Source organism: Panthera tigris, chromosome D4, assembly GCF_018350195.1.
Source record: "Panthera tigris isolate Pti1 chromosome D4, P.tigris_Pti1_mat1.1, whole genome shotgun sequence".
NCBI lineage: Eukaryota > Metazoa > Chordata > Mammalia > Carnivora > Felidae > Panthera > Panthera tigris.
The window spans coordinates 87,083,611-87,102,092 of NC_056672.1; the positions used below are offsets into that span (position 1 = coordinate 87,083,611).

Sequence of the window (18,482 nt, forward strand, 5' to 3'; positions counted from 1 at the left end):
GTGGAGAGAAAGCAAGCAGGGGAGGTACCGAGGGACAGGGAGAGAGAGAATCTCAAGCGGGCTCAGCGCAGAGCCCAACGCAGAGCCAGGTGCGGGGCTCGATCCCGCGACCCTGGGATCCTGACGTGAGCTGAAATCAAGAGTCAGACCCTCAACCGACTGAGCACCCCCCAGGCGCCCACCACACACGGGTCAATCTTAACCAGGGTTAACTCTGGTGCCGTTGTTCCCAGTAAGTCCCTGCCCTAAGAATGCTGTAGCTCCCCACCGCATGGTCAGCGACCCACAGTGCCCCCCACTTTGGGCAGAGCATACCTCCATGCCCATCCACATCAGGCTCGGCCGTGGGACTTGCTCTGATCAATAAAACGTGAGCAGAAGCAACCACACGCCAGTGCCCCACAGAAGCTTGAGCGGCTCGCCTGGGGTTCCGCCAGCTCCCTAGCTCTTTTCTCTCCGGTAGATGTATTCCGTAGAAGGGCCGCGCCTTCCGCCTGGATCCCGGGATGGCGATGACGTGTGGACAACGTGAAACCTGAATGAAAATAAACCTTGGCTATGGAGATCGACTGATATTTCAGGGATGGTTGTTACACAGCATAACCTAGCAATATCTGACCGATACAGAAACTGGCACCTAGAAAAAAGGGCGCCAACAAACGCATAGCCCTGACTTTAGGAGCAGGGAACCCGTGACAAGAAGACAGTTTTTGAAGGTATTGATGGTGGGGCAGGGGAAGGGGGGAGAAAGGTTACAGAGAGGGAGGGAGGCAAACCATAAGAGACTCTTGGATACTGAGAACGGACTGAGGGTTGATGCGGGGGAGAGGGGAAAGCGGGTGACGGGCATCGAGGAGGGCACTTGTTGGGACGAGCACTGGGTGTTGTAATGAAACCAATCTGACAATAAATTATATTTAAAAAAAAAAAAAAGAAGAAGGTACCGATGGTGACCATGTCATACGGCAGGAAACATTTGGGAAGATTCTCGCCTATAACTCACAAAGCTGATACTCGACTGCACTTAGAGCTTTAGCTGAAGAGCTTGGGAAACAGCAACGCCCGGCATGCCTTGGTTCCTCCTCGCGGCATGTCACAGACTGACTCACGTCCCCTCAATTCCCGTGTTAAAGCTCTAACCGCAGTGTGACCGTCAGAAGGTGACTGTATTTGGAGAGAGGCTCTTAAAATTTTTCTTTAAATTTATTTTGAAAGAGAGAGAGAGAGAGCCCAAGCGGGGAAGGGGCAGACAGAGAGGGAGAGAGAGAGAGAATCCCAACCAGGCTCTGCACTGTCGGCGCGGAGCCCGATGCGGGGCTCGAACCCAGAAACCACAAGATCGTGACCTGAGCCGAGATCGAGAGTCAGGTGCTCAACCGACGGAGCCACCCAGGGGCCCCAGGAGAGAGGGTCTTTCAAGAGGCAATAAGGGAAAATGGAGTCATCAGGATGAGCCCTGATCCACCAGGACCGGTGTCCTCCCAAGAAGGGGGAGTTGGCATCCGAACGCGTACAGACGAAAGTCATTGTGAGGACACGGGGAGCAGGTGGCCGTCTAGCAGCCGGAGAGAGGCCTGGAACAGACCCTTCCTTCGCGGCCTTCAGAGGGAGCCAAGCTGCTGCCGCCTTCAGCTCAGACTCCTGGCCCGCAGGACTGTGAACGACACGTTTCTGTTGCACTTTGTTTGTTGCAGCCGTCCCCACCAAACTCGTGCCCTGCCGGTTTCCAAGACGCTGCGGAGAAGAGACGCGCTCCGAAGGGAATTCGCCTGTTTGCAAAGCAATGAAGCGACCGACTTCGGCTCACGTGTGATCTCGCGGTCCGTGAGTTCGAGCCCCGCGTCGGGCTCTGTGCTGACGGCTCGGAGCCTGGAACCTGCTTCAGAGTCTGTGCCTCCCTCTCTCTCTCTGCCCCTCCCCGACTCACACCCTGTGTATCTTTCTCTCTCCCTAAAAAATAAGTAAGCGTTAAAAAAATGATGAAAATAAAATAAAATAAAATAAAATAAAATAAAATAAGGAACCGAGTGGAAAAATAGCGAGCCAAGTTCCGAGGAGGGGGGCATCGTCAGAAGTGCTACCAGCCTGGACGAAAAGAGGCCGTGAGCTTTCACGACTTAAAACCAGATCTGGGCCCCAGCGGGAAAGAAAGCAGGTGGAAAAGTCGGCTTAGCCCCCAGTGAGGGCCCTTGGGTCTGCAATCAACGTGGCCAAGGACGTGATGGAAGTCTACCCAGAGGGCCACTGGAGGGCCACCGAGAACAGGGGACAGACGGAGGGCCAAGGGAGTGCAGTGGGGCCCACGAGAAAGCATTTCCTTCACCCGGGGGAGGTGGCCCTCCCAGCGTCCACCCTGCAGGCCCCAGGATTGCTGTGCGTGGTGCCTCCCATTCCTAGCCCTTCCAGAAGGGAGTGTCCGTGGGTGTGCCGTTCCTGTCCCCCCACTGAGTGCCGGGTGTGTGGGTGTGTGTGCGAGGGCCGCCGTAACAAAATACAAGACTGAGTGGCTCATCAGAAATTCACTTTCTCGAAGTCCTGGAGTCTGAAAGTCCAAGATCAAGGCGTTGGCAGGTTGGTGTCTTCTCAGACCTCTCTCTCTCTCTCTCTCTCTGTCTCTCTCTCTCTCCTTGGGGGGTAGGCAGCTACCTTCTTGCTGTGTCTCACATGGTCCCTTCCCTGTGTGCACGCACGGGCGTCTAGTGTCTTTCCGTGTGCTTTCCTTCTCACAAGGACGCCGGTCCTCTTGGATCGGGACTCACCGCCATGGCCTCGTTTTAAGTTCATTACCTCGCGTAGGACCTTAGCCCCGGTTACATCCTAGCTGGGGGCTAGGACTTCCGTGCGAATTTCGGGGAGACACGATTCGGTTGATAACCGCGTGTGAGACCAGCAAGCTTTCCCCCTACTTACAGATCTCTTGGTCGAGAGAGGCATGGGCCCGGCTCACTCACTAGGGTTGCGTTCAGCTCTGTGCAAGAGGGAGGAGTATTTGCGGCCAAGACGGTGGATGGGTCAAGGCTGTCTTCCCCAGGAGAGGGTCACCCACCCCTGCCCCGTTGCCATGCGCCGTGCAGGCCTCACGAGGGGTGCACTCCCCCCACCCCGCCTACGCCGGGCTCAGCCCCGCGACTTGCTTGCTTCTGCTGGTGAATCCGGAGGAGTGACACCGGGCTGTTTCGAGAAGCTTTCCAGAGGCGTCACGTGACTTAGCCTGGCCTAGGCCCCCCTCCGCAGAGAGCAGCATGCTCTGGAGAGGGCGTGAGGGGAGCTTCCCTGCTGCAGACAACACAGGTCTAATTGGCAAAGCTTCTACTCCTCCTGAGACCTTTTGTATTTCCACATCCCTCCATTTTCAAATGTTCCCCGTCCTCAAATCCATCCATTTTCTAGAAGAGATACCGGGCAAGTTTGGCCTCTCAACACACCAACTATTCTTTCAGTCCACAAAGACTCACGGAGGGCAAGGCGCCCAGGAGGTCACCACAACGGTCACATCTGAGCACAGACGTGGGGAGCAGCCTTCGTCCCCAGGCTGTCTACAGGCGTGTGGGGATCGTCTGCCAGGGCCCAGCCTGGGCTGACCCCTCCGGGCCCTCATACGGCACGGGAACGCTGTGGCTCAGAGTGGTTAAGTGACTTGCCCGAGGCCGCTCGGCTAGTAAGGAGCAGAGCAGGGGTTTGAACCCAGCGCTGTCTCGCCAGGGTGCTGTGTGCGTACTGGGTTCTCCTGCTTCACCCTGTAAGTGTCTCTAGATATTTGGGAAATAGATGAATACAGTGCCCCGTGGTTCCTTCGGGAAATTAGGGGGTAGGGTAGGATGCATTAATCGAGGTCCACTCCTCTTTCCAAGCCTCCTTCCGCCGCCCTCAGAAAATTGGATGTTTTTAAGGCAGAATACCGAAAAGATACAAAAATACTAGTGATGTTGACATTAAGGAGAGGTGCCAATGCCCAGCTACGGTCCTTCCATCAGTGGCTCGCTTCCCCTTCCCAGGGACCGGCTGAGGTCACGGGCCACCATCGTTCCCATCCTACTGCTGAGGACACTGAGGCACAGAGTGGGTTACCTCTGTGCTTCTCAAACTATCTGTGGTGGAGGAAGGTTTAGAGAAAATTTTCCAATCTGCCGGGAACAGTACTATTGTAATGTATCCAATCACAACGGGATGCACACGTCGACAGCAGGACCTGGCCAAGGGTGGACCACACTTTGGGTAGCATGGGGTCGGTGGTTTGCCAAAGGCCACACAGCTGGTGAGGGACCCGGCCAGGAGCTGGATTCGAGTCCTTGACCGCTTACCTGGAGAAGGGGCTGAGGAAGGTTTGGCCACTGAGTACAATTCATGGTCAGTACCTGAGTATCTTAGGTTTTTGTACCTCTCCTTCCGCCTTCTAAGAATGTAAAACACCATGAAATTGACAACCACTGAGAGTTCGATGGATACTTTTGGAATTAATGAAGAGTGAATAAACAGGTAAGTGATCGGACACAAATCGTTCTTACATGTCAATTGCACGTGCGAGTCTAAGCAAATCCGTGGGGTGTGGAGACCCAGGAGGGGATCCGACTCCTCTAAATGTCAAAGGTGGTCGTCTTCAGGGGTGGCTGGCCGGCTCAGGTGGAAGAACGTGCAACTCTTGACCTTGGGGTCATGAGTTCAAGCCCCATGTTGGGTGTAGAGATGACTTAAAAAAGTAAAATCTTTAGGGGCGCCTGGGTGGCTCAGTGGGTTGGGCATCCGACTTCGGCTCAGGCCATGATCTCACGGTTCGTGAGTTCGAGCCCCACATCGGGCTCTGTGCTGATGGCTCAGAGCCTGGAGCCAGCTTTGGGTTCTGTGGCTCCCTCTTCCCCGCTCGCACTCTTATCCCTCTCTCTCTCTCACAAAAATAAATGTTTGAAAAATTGTTTTAAATAAACAAATAAATAAAAAATAAAATCTTAAAAAATAGTTTTTTTAAGTGGTCATCTTCAGGTGATGGGACTAAAAGTGGTTTTATTTTCTTCACTGAGCCCATCTGCATTTTCTCGAATATCTGTAATAAGCATGTCTTACTTTTGTAGCAAGAGGAAGGGTATTTGGGAGGAAATAGACAGTCCTGGCTCGAAGTTTGCTTCCAGTTCAGGTGGAGAAAAAATGGTCGACTCGCGCAGAGTAAGGATCCTGGCAATCAGAAGGAGCTTAATACATGTTTGAGCTCGATCTCAGTCACGGACTAGGAGGAAGACCCTTTCTAGGAAGGGCTCTTTTCTTTGCCTATTTCTTCACCTCCTGCCTCTGCAGGTGCCTCGCCGTGGCCAAGGCCAGGCCGCCTGGACCGAATCCCTCCATCCGGTGTTGGGTCCATAGCGGCCGCAGTCGGCCCTCACGTGGGTGGCAGAGTCGGTCACTACCTGAGTGGGTTATGTCTCCCTGCAGCAGTCTGAATACCTAGTCTGTTCAGTTTCCAGGAGGTGGGGGCAGAGAAGAGGCCAAGCAGTTGGCTTTGGTTTCAGGCACGAAGGGCAAATGGAAAAGGTCAGATCTGGGGAGAAAGAATCTGGAGGTAAACTCTAATACTCTTGGAGATTTAACAATATTTTCTTGTGCCCGAGGGCCAACCAGGTATTGGACGTGGTGGGGAGAACACAGAATTGCGGGGCACCTGGGCGGCTCAGTCGGTTAAGCTTCCGACTCTTTATTTTTTCCCTCAGGTCACGGTCTCACGGTGCGTGGGTTCGAGCCCTGAGACGGGCTCTGGGCTGATACCGAGGATCCTGCAGGGATTTAGGGACTTTTATCCCGAAGGCAATGGGAAACCATGAAAGGTTTAAGTAGGAGACTAGAGCGGTCAAGTTGAAATTTTAGAGTAGCTCTCTGATTGCCCCATGTACATGTCCTGGATGGAGAGCAAGCCCGGAGGCCGGCAGGACAGCAAGGAGGCTGCTACTCTGACTCGGGTTGGTGGGGTAGCAGGTGGAGAGAAGTGACAGATGCAAGGTTGTCGGATGGAATGGACAGATCTGGGCAATCGACTGGACGCGGCGGGGGCACCTGGGAAAGGGGGAGGGGATGGGGACGATACCGAGGCTTCAGGACAGGGTCTCTGGGTATGGAGAAGGGGTCTCCAGGTATAGGGAAGGGGTCTCCGGGTATATAGGGAAGGGGTCTCTGGGTATAGGGAAGGGGTCTCCGGGTATATAGAGAAGGGGTCTCCGGGTATAGGGAAGGGGTCTCCGGGTATGGGGAAGGGGTCTCCGGGTATATAGGGAAGGGGTCTCTGGGTATGGAGAAGGGGTCTCTGGGTATAGGGAAGGGGTCTCCGGGTATAGGGAAGGGGTCTCCGGGTATGGGGAAGGGGTCTCCGGGTATATAGGGAAGGGGTCTCTGGGTATGGAGAAGGGGTCTCTGGGTATAGAGAAGGGGTCTCCGGGTATAGGGAAGGGGTCTCCGGGTATAGGGAAGGGGTCTCTGGGTATGGAGAAGGGGTCTCTGGGTATAGGGAAGGGGTCTCGGGGTATAGGGAAGGGGTCTCTGGGTATGGGGAAGGGCTCTCCGGGTATATAGGGAAGGGGTCTCCGGGTATAGGGAAGGGGTCTCTGGGTATGGAGAAGGGGTCTCCGGGTATAGGGAAGGGGTCTCTGGGTATGGAGAAGGGGTCTCTGGGTATAGGGAAGGGGTCTCCGGGTATATAGGGAAGGGGTCTCCGGGTATATAGAGAAGGGGTCTCCGGGTATATAGAGAAGGGGTCTCCGGGTATAGGGAAGGGGTCTCCGGGTATGGGGAAGGGGTCTCCGGGTATATAGGGAAGGGGTCTCTGGGTATGGAGAAGGGGTCTCCGGGTATAGGGAAGGGGTCTCCGGGTATAGGGAAGGGGTCTCCGGGTATGGGGAAGGGGTCTCCGGGTATATAGGGAAGGGGTCTCCGGGTATAGGGAAGGGGTCTCTGGGTATGGAGAAGGGGTCTCCGGGTATGGGGAAGGGCTCTCCGGATATATAGGGAAGGGGTCTCCGGGTATAGGGAAGGGGTCTCCGGGTATATAGGGAAGGGGTCTCCGGGTATAGGGAAGGGGTCTCCGGGTATAGGGAAGGGCTCTCCGGGTATGGGGAAGGGCTCTCCGGATATATAGGGAAGGGGTCTCCAGGTATATAGGGAAGGAGTCTCCGAGTATAGGGAAGGGGTCTCCGGGTATGGGGAAGGGCTTTCCGGGTATATAGGGAAGGGGTCTCTGGGTATATAGGGAAGGGGTCTCCGGGTATATAGAGAAGGGGTCTCCGGGTATATAGGGAAGGGGTCTCTAGGTATGGAGAAGGGGTCTCTGGGCATAGGGAAGGGGTCTCTGGGTATGGAGAAGGGGTCTCTGGGTATAGGGAAGGGGTCTCCGGGTATATAGGGAAGGGGTCTCCGGGTATATAGAGAAGGGGTCTCCGGGTATAGGGAAGGGGTCTCCGGGTATGGGGAAGGGGTCTCCGGGTATATAGGGAAGGGGTCTCCGGGTATAGGGAAGGGGTCTCTGGGTATGGAGAAGGGGTCTCCGGGTATAGGGAAGGGGTCTCCGGGTATGGAGAAGGGGTCTCTGGGTATAGGGAAGGGGTCTCCGGGTATATAGGGAAGGGGTCTCCGGGTATATAGAGAAGGGGTCTCCGGGTATAGGGAAGGGGTCTCCAGGTATGGGGAAGGGGTCTCCAGGTATATAGGGAAGGGGTCTCCGGGTATAGGGAAGGGGTCGCTGGGTATGGAGAAGAGGTCTCTGGGTATAGGGAAGGGGTCTCCAGGTATATAGGGAAGGGGTCTCCGGGTATATAGAGAAGGGGTCTCCGGGTATAGGGAAGGGGTCTCCGGGTATGGGGAAGGGCTCTCCGGATATATAGGGAAGGGGTCTCCGGGTATAGGGAAGGGGTCTCCGGGTATAGGGAAGGGCTCTCCGGGTATGGGGAAGGGCTCTCCGGATATATAGGGAAGGGGTCTCCGGGTATATAGAGAAGGGGTCTCCGGGTATAGGGAAGGGGTCTCCGGGTATGGGGAAGGGCTCTCCGGGTATATAGGGAAGGGGTCTCCGGGTATATAGAGAAGGGGTCTCCGGGTATAGGGAAGGGGTCTCCGGGTATGGGGAAGGGCTCTCCGGATATATAGGGAAGGGGTCTCCAGGTATATAGGGAAGGAGTCTCCGGGTATAGGGAAGGGGTCTCCGGGTATGGGGAAGGGCTTTCCGGGTATATAGGGAAGGGGTCTCTGGGTATATAGGGAAGGGGTCTCCGGGTATATAGAGAAGGGGTCTCCGGGTATAGGGAAGGGGTCTCCGGGTATGGAGAAGGGGTCTCCGGGTATAGGGAAGGGGTCTCCGGGTATGGGGAAGGGCTTTCCGGGTATATAGGGAAGGGGTCTCTGGGTATATAGGGAAGGGGTCTCCGGGTATATAGAGAAGGGGTCTCCGGGTATAGGGAAGGGGTCTCCGGGTATGGAGAAGGGGTCTCCGGGTATAGGGAAGGGGTCTCCGGGTATAGGAAAGGGGTCTCTGGGTATGGAGAAGAGGTCTCTGGGTATAGGGAAGGGGTCTCTGGGTATGGAGAAGGGGTCTCTGGGTATAGGGAAGGGGTCTCCGGGTATAGGGAAGGGGTCTCTGGGTATGGAGAAGGGGTCTCCAGGTATAGGGAAGGGGTCTCTGGGTATGGAGAAGGGGTCTCTGGGTATAGGGAAGGGGTCTCCGGGTATATAGGGAAGGGGTCTCCGGGTATATAGAGAAGGGGTCTCCGGGTATAGGGAAGGGGTCTCTGGGTATGGAGAAGGGGTCTCTGGGTATAGGGAAGGGGTCTCTGGGTATGGGGAAGGGCTCTCCGGGTATATAGGGAAGGGGTCTCCGGGTATATAGAGAAGGGGTCTCCGGGTATAGGGAAGCGGTCTCTGGGTATGGAGAAGAGGTCTCTGGGTATAGGGAAGGGGTCTCCGGGTATATAGGGAAGGGGTCTCCGGGTATATAGAGAAGGGGTCTCCGGGTATAGGGAAGGGGTCTCCGGGTATGGGGAAGGGCTCTCCGGATATATAGGGAAGGGGTCTCCAGGTATATAGGGAAGGAGTCTCCGAGTATAGGGAAGGGGTCTCCGGGTATGGGGAAGGGCTTTCCGGGTATATAGGGAAGGGGTCTCTGGGTATATAGGGAAGGGGTCTCCGGGTATATAGAGAAGGGGTCTCCGAGTATAGGGAAGGGGTCTCCGGGTATGGGGAAGGGCTTTCCGGGTATATAGGGAAGGGGTCTCTGGGTATATAGGGAAGGGGTCTCCGGGTATATAGAGAAGGGGTCTCCGGGTATAGGGAAGGGGTCTCTAGGTATGGAGAAGGGGTCTCCGGGTATAGGGAAGGGGTCTCTGGGTATGGAGAAGGGGTCTCTGGGTATAGGGAAGGGGTCTCCGGGTATATAGGGAAGGGGTCTCCGGGTATATAGAGAAGGGGTCTCCGGGTATAGGGAAGGGGTCTCCGGGTATGGGGAAGGGGTCTCCGGGTATATAGGGAAGGGGTCTCCGGGTATAGGGAAGGGGTCTCTGGGTATGGAGAAGGGGTCTCCGGGTATAGGGAAGGGGTCTCCGGGTATGGAGAAGGGGTCTCTGGGTATAGGGAAGGGGTCTCCGGGTATATAGAGAAGGGGTCTCCGGGTATAGGGAAGGGGTCTCCAGGTATATAGAGAAGGGGTCTCCGGGTATAGGGAAGGGGTCTCCAGGTATGGGGAAGGGGTCTCCGGGTATATAGGGAAGGGGTCTCCGGGTATAAGGAAGGGGTCTCTGGGTATGGAGAAGAGGTCTCTGGGTATAGGGAAGGGGTCTCCAGGTATATAGGGAAGGGGTCTCCGGGTATATAGAGAAGGGGTCTCCGGGTATAGGGAAGGGGTCTCCCGGTATGGGGAAGGGCTCTCCGGATATATAGGGAAGGGGTCTCCGGGTATAGGGAAGGGGTCTCCGGGTATGGGGAAGGGCTCTCCGGATATATAGGGAAGGGGTCTCCGGGTATATAGGGAAGGGGTCTCCGGGTATATAGAGAAGGGGTCTCCGGGTATAGGGAAGCGGTCTCCGGGTATGGGGAAGGGGTCTCCGGGTATATAGGGAAGGGGTCTCCGGGTATAGGGAAGGGGTCTCTGGGTATGGAGAAGAGGTCTCTGGGTATAGGGAAGGGGTCTCCAGGTATATAGGGAAGGGGTCTCCGGGTATATAGAGAAGGGGTCTCCGGGTATAGGGAAGGGGTCTCCGGGTATGGGGAAGGGCTCTCCGGATATATAGGGAAGGGGTCTCCAGGTATATAGGGAAGGGGTCTCCGGGTATATAGAGAAGGGGTCTCCGGGTATAGGGAAGGGGTCTCTGGGTATGGAGAAGGGGTCTCCGGGTATAGGGAAGGGGTCTCTGGGTATGGAGAAGGGGTCTCTGGGTATAGGGAAGGGGTCTCCGGGTATATAGGGAAGGGGTCTCCGGGTATATAGAGAAGGGGTCTCCGGGTATAGGGAAGGGGTCTCTGGGTATGGGGAAGGGCTCTCCTGGTATATAGGGAAGGGGTCTCTGGGTATGGAGAAGAGGTCTTTGGGTATAGGGAAGGGGTCTCCAGGTATATAGGGAAGGGGTCTCCGGGTATATAGAGAAGGGGTCTCCGGGTATAGGGAAGGGGTCTCCGGGTATGGGGAAGGGCTCTCCGGATATATAGGGAAGGGGTCTCCGGGTATAGGGAAGGGCTCTCCGGGTATAGGGAAGGCTCTCCGGGTATATAGGGAAGGGCTCTCCGGGTATATAGGGAAGGGGTCTCCGGGTATATAGAGAAGGGGTCTCCGGGTATAGGGAAGCGGTCTCCGGGTATGGGGAAGGGGTCTCCGGGTATATAGGGAAGGGGTCTCCGGGTATAGGGAAGGGGTCTCTGGGTATGGAGAAGAGGTCTCTGGGTATAGGGAAGGGGTCTCCGGGTATATAGGGAAGGGGTCTCCGGGTATATAGAGAAGGGGTCTCCGGGTATAGGGAAGGGGTCTCTGGGTATGGGGAAGGGCTCTCCGGATATATAGGGAAGGGGTCTCCGGGTATATAGGGAAGGGGTCTCCGGGTATACAGGGAAGGGGTCTCCAAGAGCAAGACGGGGAGAATCTGGGAAGAGTAGTCATAGTTTCCATCTCTTGAATTTTGTTTTGTTTGTTTGAACTTTAGCTCAGTGCCATGGAACAGGACCACAAGAAATATAAGACCGTGACCCGGAGAAGCTGGAATTCCCACATATGGAGAAAGAGCCTGTGAGGGTAGGTCTGCAGGGGTCTCCCTGGGAGCACACTGGGAATGGGGAGGACGGCCAGGTGGGTGGGAGGGCTGCAGGACCTGGAGGGGGCCCCTGTGGACGGGTCAGTGCTAAACGGCCATAGGACCAAGGCTTGGCCTTCTGTATCTTTCACCTCTCTTCCCACAATCCTGTGTGGCAAGTTGTCCCGGCTTCGCGCCCTGCTGGCCCTCGGCCTCTCCTGGCTCTCCGATCAGCTGCCCCCTCTTAAGCTACAACCAGAATACGACCTGATGCTCCCATAAGGACACCTCTCGGCGGGGGGGAGGAAGACTCTCCCTTTCACATTTTACCTGGATTCCTCCTGCCCTGAGACATGTCTCAGCTTAGAAGGTCCCCTCCCGGAGGCCTTTCCTGACCCCCTAACACCGGGCTGGATATGTCTCTCCTGTGCTGAAGAGACGATCTGGATGGCCCCGTGGGGAGTGGATGGACATTTGGACGGTGGTCAGCTGGGGAAATGGATGAACGGACGGGGATGGATGGCTGAGTAGATGAGTCAGTGGATGGATGGATGAAAAGGATAATTGGTTAATCAGACGGCAGAAGAGCAGCGGGCGAATCGGTTGGGTGGAAAGCAGGTAGATTGGGTCGATGAGTGGGTGCGTAGGGGTGGATGGAGGGCGGTAGGTGGGTGGGCAGAAGGCGCCTGGATATAAAGGAAGAGCAAAGAGACGAGGTTAGCTCAGGCTTGTCGAAGTTTGTGGAGGGTCAGTGGTGCCCAAGGAGGAGGTGGAGTGGGGATCTTTCTCCCCTAACTCCTCCCTCGGACCCCTCACGCTCCTCCCTGCACCGAGGCGAGGGGTGGGGACTCAGTTCTGGGGGCTTCAGCCAGGAAAGTAATCGGCACCTGCTTCCTTCCCGCTTCTCTTTCCCATAACTCACTACCCTATGAATGTTTTCATAGGGTCGATGGTCCTAATCCTTGACAGTGACTTGAAGTTTGGGGCTGAGCTAAGAGACTCGGGTCTCTCTTTATCCATTGTCCCACCACGTCCTTGCCTTCTGCGTCCCCGAGTCCTTCCGGCAGAGAGACAGGCGGATGCCCAGCCTGGCCGCACAGGGCTGGACAGAACGCACAGTCTTAGGCCCAAGCCCTGTGGCCCTGGGCCCCCAACCAGCCCGGGTCCCTACTGCCTGGTGACCACCCCCCTCCCCCCACCGCCCTCCCGGCAGCTCCGATTTTTCCAGCTCGGGTTTGATCGCCTGCCAGGATCTCCCAAATGTCAGCTGCCGTGTTAGCATCTTTAAGAGAGCGCTCGAGGCGATCTTTAAGCAGGGAGGCTGGGGCCCCATGCTGATGAGAGGAGCCCCGTTCCAAGCTGATAGTTCTGCCTGCTGCCTCCCCAGCCTCTGCTCTGGGAGCCTGTGGTCCCTTGCTCTTTGGGCCTGGACAGCACCTGGGTTTATTTTTAAGCCCGGGTGAATCAGGGCTTTGCCAGGAGTTGAGGTCAGTCGCCTGAGCTAAGGGGTCAGCTGGGAGCCCGCAGAGGGCAGGGAGGGGCCCGTCCTGTCACGGCTCCACCCCCCAGCACAGCATGGCCTGACCCCGAGGCGTGGATAAATATTTGTTGGTCCAATGCATGCCTGAGCCGCCAAAGCGCTCTGAAACGATGCGGATGATAACAGGGTGCTTTCTCCCCTCCCCCCCCCTTGAGGGGGAGATGCTCGAGGTGACGGAAGATGAGAAAAGTCAGACCGACAGGCCTAGGCTGGTGTATCCCATCTAGCATGTGGGTGCTGGGTGTTTTGGGGAAAGTTGCGGGTCCTCTCTGAGCCTCAGCTCTCTCATTAGTGAAATGTGCCAAAGGATAGAATGCCAGCCTCGTAGAGTTGTTGGAAGGATCCACTGAGATCATGAGGGAGGAACACGGGGTACAGTCCCTGAAACTTAGTAGGCTCTCAAGGAAGTCCCTCCCCACCCCGCGGTTTTTGGCATGTGCCCTCCTTTCTGCCCCCGATGGCCTTCCCTACACCCTCTGCCCTGTCCTTCCAGATCCCGAGTATGTTCCCCCCCCTGGGGCCCCCTCCTCACCTGTCCGGTCCAGGCACGGCTGACGCGCCTCCTCAAATCCCCCCCACCCCTGGACTAAGTTCAAGCCTCAACCGGAACCCATGCGAAGTGACTGATTTCTGTTTCAAGCCAAGTGTCGGCCAATTTCTTGAGGGCAGAAACTATTTGTATTGATTTCTAGATCCCTGGAGTCTTACACAGGGCCTAGGACACAGTACAGAATGAATGAATGAATGAATGAATGAATGAATGAATGACTAGCTAGCTGATCTGAGCAGAATCAAGAGACCTTTCTGGCTGGTTTCACTAATAAGAGAGTGGATGCCCCCAAAGGCTGAGCCCTGCTAACCCCTTCAAAAGAACTGTCCCTCGGGTTGGTAAAGGGCTGTTGCGTTCCTAAGGTTTCCATGGGTTTCCTCCAATCCTCAGAGGACGGGGACAATTATTCTCAGTTCTCAATTGCTCAACGGTCACACAGCATGTTATGGGGGAGGCAGGAGCAGTCCCTGGTCCACACAGTCCTTTCGGTCCTCGATCCCCGGACTGGTGGGGCATGGCCCATATCATGGGAACCTCTGGAATCGATGGGCTGAACTGGGGCGGGGGGCGGGGGGTGGGGAGCTGGTGCACCTCCACAGAGAGGAAGGATCAGCACCCAGTGCACACGGACATACGTGTTTCCTAACTAAAGAGTGTAGATAACAAGACTCAGAATGGTTATAGACTACAAATAAAATGAATAGGTGATTGGACGGTGGATGGATGGACAGACGGATGGATGGATGGACGGATGGACGGATGAATAAGTGGCTGGCTGGCTGGCTGGTAGATGAATTAAGATGGGAAAATGGATAGGTGAATGGGTTCATGAATGGATGGGTGGGTAAGTGGATAGTGGATGGATGGATGGATGGATGGGCGGGGATACGGATGAGAGGGTAGATGATGGGTGGTTGGGTGGGCAGCAATGCCATTCAACAAAAAGCACCCCAGTTGGGGGTCAGAGAATCTTGCCATTGCCCTGATCCCACCCCTAATGCCCAGTGGGACTTGTAGTAAGTCTTCTGGCCTTTTCTTGACCGTCAACTTCCTCATCTGTCTGAAAGGGAAATGGTCTCTGCCCCCCCCTCCCCCCCCACCATACGCAAAGATCAGAAAGGATTCCTGGGCTGTGAGTACTCCTGGCACCTTGGCCTCCCCAACCCTACCGCCCAATCTCACCCTGCCCACGTCCTGTCCTGTCATGAGTTTCCCCCTTCCCGTGCCCACGGGGACCTCCCGCGCAGCCTCTAGCAACATTTTCTAATAGGGGCTCAGGGGATTCTGTTCACAGCGAAGTCCAACACTGCAAACATCCTCAGTCCCCTGAGTCTGGTCAAGCCTGACTGATATGGGCTGGAAGTTAAGAGGCCATTTCTGAGGTCAAGATGTGGATTCCGATCCCAGCTCTGGCACTCAGTGCTGTGGGGCCCGAGGCAAGTCACCGCACGCCCCCGAGCCTCACTTTTCCCATCTGGAAACAAGGCTGATAGGAGCACCCATCTCCTGGGGTACCTAGGGGGGTCCGTGGCAAGATACACGTGGGTGCTCAGCCCAGCGTGGGGGGGTGGGGGTGGGGGGGGGCCCAGGCTGTGCTCAGGGAGACCTAGCCACTCTTGCTATTATCTCTACCCTGGAGCCAAAAGACCAACCACCGGGCTCGTAGAATGAGTGCCCTTTATTCAACAAAGGTCTGGGTGCGTGGAGGTTTCTGGAACAGGGAAGTTCGAGGGACCCAAGAGTCCCAGGGGAGCGGAAGGCCCCCAGCCAGAGCAGCAGGCTGTGACCCACCTCTGTTTCACATGCGCCTCGTCCTGGACAACCCAGGGCACAGGGCTTCCCATCAGCAGCTCGGTGACGCCGGGCAAGCACCCTGGCCTCTCTGGGCCTTGCTGTCCTCACCTGTAGAAGACAGGCTTCCCGGTTACCTGTAGCCGCTGCCATTCCTTCCCTGTCACCAGCGCTTTGCCTCCTAGCCAGGTGGGTGAGGCCAGCACCCTTCACTGCTGGAGATGCAAATGCTGAGGTCCAGAGAGGGTCTGAGTGCTGGGCTGGGATAAAAACACAGGCCCCTCCCACGCTTCGCTCCCGATCCGCCCTGAGTGCTCCAGCCGAAGCCTGGAGCTAAAGGTTGGCCTCTGGGGCCTTCAGTCGGCCCCAGATCCCTCCTGCCCACTACCCCTTGCCAGCCCCTGGTGTTTCCTGGTCAGTGGTCCTGTCCTTGTTACGTGTTGGGAGGTCACAGGGCTCTCCTCATGGGCGGCCGAGCCTTAAGAGATTATCACTGTCGCCCCGGCCTCCCAGGGGACCCCCAACACCTCGCAGAGCCAAGGGGCACCCATAGAGTCCATGGGAGTTTGGGCGCCCACGTGACCGGGCTGTGGGTCAGGTGGCCTCTCAGACCTGAGCTTGGGGGAGGTGCCCAGGTGGAGAGGAGAAGCAGAGGGGCCCTGAGGGAGCAGCAATGCAGGGTCCCAGGCTCCCCCAACCCTGGGTTCCCCCCTCCCCTTCCCCAACTGCTGCAGACTCTGGTTAAAATGGCACCTCCACCATCTGTCACCCCTCCCCCATTCCGTGGGCGCGGCTGTGACTCCAGGACTGGCTTGCTTCATAAACAGGCGGCTGGCGGGTCCCCAGGGCCAGGCGGGTGATGGGCCCGGTGCTGGCCCAGGGCTGCTGATCTGGGGAGGATCCCGCGAGGCGGGCAGGAGAGCAGGTACCAGGAGGGTTCCACGCCCTCCCACGGTGGCGTCCCGACCCCTGGGGGCTCCGGCCTGCACCCGCTCCTTCCCTGGCTTCTTTCGCTCACACCCTCCCTGGATCTCACATCTTCCCCGCCTTGCTTCTGCTGGGTTGAGAGAATTTCAAATCAATATCTGGGTGTAGAGGCTCCATAGACCCTCCTCAGAAAGTGAGTCTCCCTGGGCAGTAAGCACCAACCCCCTCGGGGCCCCTGCCTTACCACCGGGGAAACTGAGGCCAGAGAGCTGGGCAGTGGGGGCCCTGGGAGTGGTGGAGGACTCCCCCTCTCCCCCCACCCCCCCCACCCCGGCTGCAGTTTGCCCCCTCGTCGGAAGCATTTAGGGGGAAAGGGGTGTCACAGGGATCAAGTGCCCAGTCCTGAAACTGTAAACCAGCTTGCTGCCCTCAGTTTTCCCATCTGGGGAATGGGGGAGTCCAGACTGCTGGGAGAGGGTATCTTTTGCGCCTGAGAGCAAGCAGGGCCTCACCATTCTCTCTCTCACAATCCCCCAAGACTTGGGAGAGACCACACCGCGGCAGGAGGGCCAGTGGGGGGGCAGGTGGGGGGGCATCCAGGTCAGCACCCTCCACGTCCCCCCCCCCAGTCCCCGGGCTTCCCCCTCCCCCATCACCGCGGCCCGGCTGCCCCTCCTCTCTCCCGCTCCTGCCTGCCAGCTCCATCCCGAAAGCCCCCAGACCCCAGCTGCAGTGTTTTTACTGCTTTGACCGGCCGCTCAGCCTCCCTCCTCCCCCTCCTCCCCCTCCTCCCTCCTCCTCCACCTTTCCCCCTCTCTCTCTCTCTCCTCTCTCTCCTCCATCCTCTCCCCCTCCTCCTCTTCATCTTTCTCCCTCTGTTCTCCTCTCTCCCTCCCCTCCCTCCTCCTCTCCCTCGTCCCTCCCTCCTCCCTCCGCCCTCCCTCCCGAGCGCTCCCTCCCTCCCTCCCTCTCTCCGGGGGAAGAAAGGTCACCGTGCAGCTGATTACTCAGAGCTCAGTTGCTGTAGCAACCGGCGGGGGAAGTGGGACAGGCTGGCTTTGAGGACGCGTGAGGTCGGCCGCGGGCGGCTGGAGCCGGCGCGGGCCTCTGTGCTCCTGCGAGAGGGAGGCTGCCGGCAGCCCGGCTCCTCGGCCGCTGCGGGCCGGGCTCGGGGGTTTCATTTTTAATGAAGGGTTCGCGCACTCCCCTCGCGCACCCCTCCCCGCCTTCTTCCCACCTCCCCGGGGTCTGGAGGGGGAGTGCGCCCCTCTTGGGTTTGGCTGCCTCTCTCTCTCTCTCTCTCTCTCTCTCTCTGGTCTGGGGCTCCGTCCCTCTGTGTCTCCCCCTCTGCCAAGGTTCTGATGGCTTCTTTCTTTCTCCTCTCTCAGAGCTCAAAGGGACAGCCCTTTACCAACACACACACACACACACACACACACACACACACACCTCTCACCCACAGGCTGGGTAAGGAGCCCAATAAAATCCTCAGCACCCCCCAACCCCCCCCCCCCCAGAAGCCTTTGTCACTGGCCTGGGAGACCCAGGCTTCCTCAACAAGCCAGAGACAGGGTCCACAGAGGGTCCAGCCCTGCTCCCCCAGACACACTGGCATTCCCCTGGCACCCACTGGGGGGGGGGGCTGCCCTGCCCTCCAGGAGCTTCTGGGCCCCTCCGGAAGGCATCCGCTCTGCTCAGAGAGGAAGCCAGACCTACAGGGGAAGGGGTGGCTGATGCCAGTGGGCAGGGCAGGGAGGGCGCCCGTGGGTGGAGAGCATCTCAGCCCCTGCTGTCTGTTGGCTCCTTCTCCAGCCAGGCAGCCCAGGGATCAAGGCCAGCTCCGAGCGAGGGCCAGCTCGGCAGTGACGGGACAGGGGCTCTGGAGCTGGGCAGGCCTCTGTTCCAGACCCTCCTCCCCCCCGGTTCTCGGGAATGTAAAGTGGCTCAACCACTTTGGAGAACATTCGGCGGCTTTTTAGAGATTGAAACGTACACTTACCTTGGGACCTGGCCGCTCCCTCTAGGCATTTATCCCAGAGCAGTGGAAACTTGGGTTCATGCAAAGATTTATGCATGAGTCTTCAGAGGAGCTTTATTTGTGACAGGCCAAACTGGAAACAACCCATCAACAGGCACCCGGCTCAAAAGTTTGTGGTACATCCACACATAGAACACCTCTGAGCAGTAAGAAGAAATGAACTCTCGATACACCCAACAACGTGGAGGAATCTCAAGGTCACGACGCCGGGGAGAGCAGCCAGGCAACAAAGAATGCATACTGGATGGTTCCATTTATAGAACATTCTAGAAAACGCAAACTAACCTGTCGACAGAAAGCAGCTCGGTGGTGGCCTTGGGACATGGGGGGCCAGGAGGTCCCACGAAGGGACGCGAGAAAACTTTTGGAGGATGGTGGCTATGCTCACCGTCTTGTGGG

At 57.3% G+C, this 18,482-nt stretch overlaps 1 long non-coding RNA gene across 1 annotated transcript; it reads left to right on the top strand.

Moving 5' to 3' along the window:
- The first annotated feature begins 2,290 nt into the window (after positions 1-2,290).
- On the top strand, positions 2,291-18,218 carry LOC107179312. Its single transcript, XR_001509910.2, has 3 exons — positions 2,291-2,571; positions 11,151-11,239; positions 18,151-18,218. It is a non-coding gene; the product is annotated as an uncharacterized LOC107179312 (long non-coding RNA).
- Positions 18,219-18,482: the final 264 nt, after the last annotated feature.